At 40.9% G+C, this 3,308-nt stretch overlaps 1 non-coding gene across 1 annotated transcript; it reads right to left on the bottom strand.

Annotated features, from left to right (window-relative positions):
• Window positions 1-2,995: 2,995 nt before the first annotated feature.
• Window positions 2,996-3,102, bottom strand: LOC118663964. The gene has a single exon (XR_004970244.1). It is a non-coding gene; the product is annotated as a U6 spliceosomal RNA (small nuclear RNA).
• Window positions 3,103-3,308: the final 206 nt, after the last annotated feature.

Here is a 3,308-nt window from a genome sequence, read left to right as displayed (position 1 = left end):
AGATTGTGGAGCGGCATCAAATAAAGCTAATCACTCTAGCACATTTTACAAGAGGGGCTTATAAATGAGTTTCTAATTGGTGGAATTTCAGGCATGGTTATAAAGTGAAAAAGAATTTCAGGCCAGTGTAGAGATATTTTGGGACTGTGTGGTGTTTTCAGAGCCCTTAACTCATGCTGCAAAGCTGACCGGCTATCGTCGGTTGAGTGAATGTATGAGAAATTCATTTAACTTTCAGTTACTAAGGATCCTTTTGGTGGGAATACAGTGGAATCAGTAGGGCTTTAGAAGTTTCCTTTGAGTCTTTGGTAAATGCCCCTTGCCCTTTAGACTCAGATTATGAAGATGAGGCCTCTAATTTAGGAAATGGCTATGCTGGATGAGGGCGAGGGCAAGAGGGGACCACAAATGATTCCTGCATCTTGTCCACTTGCTGAGGGATCTTTGTGGAAAGAATGCAAAGTGTTAGCTTAAGCTGTGCTGATTGCACCCACAAGCTGGACTTGAGAAGAGTTCCACCAGCTCATTAAGACCGTGGTACCAGACACAGTGCGTCCTCACTGGCTGCTTCCTGTGGGGTCGCTGTTAGCTGGGTGCAGCACCCTTGAGGCATTTGAGCTTCCCACTGGAAGTCACAGCACAGACAAGTGCCACTGCCTGCATAGTGTGTCTTTGGGGTCTCTAGCTCCCCTTTCTCTATCACTTTCCTCCTTCCTACCTTCTTGTGTGCACCATTTGGGCCACATTGAGATATTTTGGGACAGTGTGGTGGGATTGTGGAAGCAATAAGGTAGTACTTTAGTTCCCACTGTGATAGTGTCGCACTCTGTGCATCCTGTATGCCTAGCCCAAGCAGGGTGGTACAATCCATTTCCTGGATACTTCTTGCTTTCCTTGTCTTCTTCCCAACCAGTGTACTAATCCAACCAATATTAATCTTTCTTTTATATGGTAACAAGAAAATACAGCCTGGCCTTCTATGGATGCACTTATGCACTCATTCATCCATCAATCCACCCACCCACCCACCCACCCACCTATCTTTCCTTCCTTCCACCCATGCATGCATGCCTTTATATGACAAGTACTTACATTACTTACGTTACATTACTGTATATTACAAGAACTTTGCCATAGAGGCAGACACTGTGCTAGGAACAGACTCACGGTAAAATGAGGTCCTTGCATGACCAGCTGATAGATATGCCTGCAAATACACATGTTCCACATGAGGTCATTGCTGCAATGGAGGTTTGCACAAAGGACAGTAGGACCCAGAAGAGGCCTGGTTGCTTGGAGGGAGTCAAGGAACGTGAGAAAGGAACCTTGGTAATTGAGTCAGCACATTTTAGCCAGACAAGTGGTCAGGGACAGCTCTGTGCAGGCAAGCCCAGAGGTCAGACAGCACGCTATGATTAAAGAGAGGTTCCAAAAGGGCAGGGTCTGTATCTGCTTTTGCTCCTCACTGTACATCTGCTCATGGTAGGCTCTTGCTCTTTCCGCAATACACAGCTCTGCATATAGCATTAAGTTTATGCACCTGAATTAAATTTTTACTTTCTATCAAACTAGTACATGTACATCCTTACAAAATTCAAATTTATGAGAAGACTTCATAACACCTAGCATTTCGTTGGCCTCCCCATTCCTTAATCCTGAGTCTTACTCCCTAGAAACACTATTTTCAACATTTTAAGCTCTTATTGCTGGCATTTACCTTCATATTTCTAAATAATGTTATTATATTGCTCTATCTTCAGGACATTATTTTTTAACTTCCATCTATAGAATGGTAGGCTTTTTCTCTTTGGCTGACACAGTGTCTTCTTTTTCTTCCATTCTCCCAATACAGTTATATTGCAATTTTCTATTAAGTGAATTTTTAGGATTTTCATATTTATATCTATGAAGATATTCACAAAGGAATGAAAATATGATTATTTCCTTTATTTTCCCCGAGTTTTACTGACACGCAGCTCTGCATAAGTTTAAGATGCACAGTGTAACGACTTGACTTACATAGACAGTAATCCCTCTCTATCTGCAGGGGATAGATTCCAAGACCCCCCGGGGATGCCCGAAACCATGCATAGTACTAAATCTGGATATATTATGTTTTGAATGCACATCTATGATAAATTTTAACTTATCAATTAGGCACAGTAAGATATCAACAACAACTAATAATAAAATGAAACAATTATAACAATACACTGTGAAAGAAGTTATGTGAATATGGCCTCCCAAAATATCTTCTTGCACTGTAATAAGATACTTACTTTCATTTAAAGGAAGCACATTATGGCTTCTTTTTGACATATTTGAATTGCCAGCGTCATTACTCTTGTGCTTTGAGGGCATTTTTAAGTAAAATAAGGGTGGCTTGAAAACAAGCACTGGGATAGTGCAACAGTGGGTCTGATAACCGAGTTGGCTACTAAATGACTAATGGGCTGGTAGTGGATATGCTGGACAAAGGGATGATTCATGTCCTGAGTGGGAAGGAGCAGGACAATGAGAAATTTCACCATTCTATGCAAAAGAGTGTGCAGTTTAAAATGTATGAATAGCTCTAGCTGGTTTGGCTCAGTGGCTAGAGCATCACCCTGTGAACTCAAGGGTCCTGGGTTCAATTCTGATCAAGGGCACATGCCTGGGTTGTGGGCTTGACCCCCAGTAAGGGGTGTGCAGAAGGCAGGTGATCAATGATTCTCTCTCATCCTTAATGTTTCAATCTATCTCTCCTTCTTCCTTCCTCTCTGAAATCAATACAAACATATTAAACAAAAAGAATGCTTTAAAAATAAGTAAAATGTATAAATAGTTTATTTCTGGAATTTTCCATTTAATATTCATGTACCGGTATTGACCACCGGTAACTGAAAGCATGGAAAGTGAAACTGTGGATAAGGGGGACTACTGTATTGTGAAATTTTTATCGTAATAAATTTATCATCCCTCATCTCATATGGATTGAAACGTTTTATTCCTTGTAAAAATAATGGGACATTTCACGAATTTGCTTGGTATTCTTGCACAGGGACCATGCCAATCTTCACTGTATTGTTCCAATTTTAGCATATGTGCGGCCAAAGTGAGCACTTATTTCCTTTCTTAAACAACTTTTTGTTTTCCCAAGAATTTAAAATTGTAGAATTTAATAGGTTTCCTGGTTTTCTATGTACCTACCATTGATTCTTTTCCAGACTTCCCAGTGGAGCTACCAAGACCCCCTAGACATAGTCAATCAAGCCCCGTGGGTGGTTGAACAGTGTTGATTTTTCCTTGAAACCATCCCTCTGGGGTCC

This window comes from Myotis myotis, unplaced genomic scaffold (genome assembly GCF_014108235.1).
Source record: "Myotis myotis isolate mMyoMyo1 unplaced genomic scaffold, mMyoMyo1.p scaffold_m19_p_9, whole genome shotgun sequence".
Lineage (NCBI taxonomy): Eukaryota > Metazoa > Chordata > Mammalia > Chiroptera > Vespertilionidae > Myotis > Myotis myotis.
Note: the sequence above shows the minus strand (reverse complement) of the source record. Positions and strands in the feature narration are given on the sequence as shown.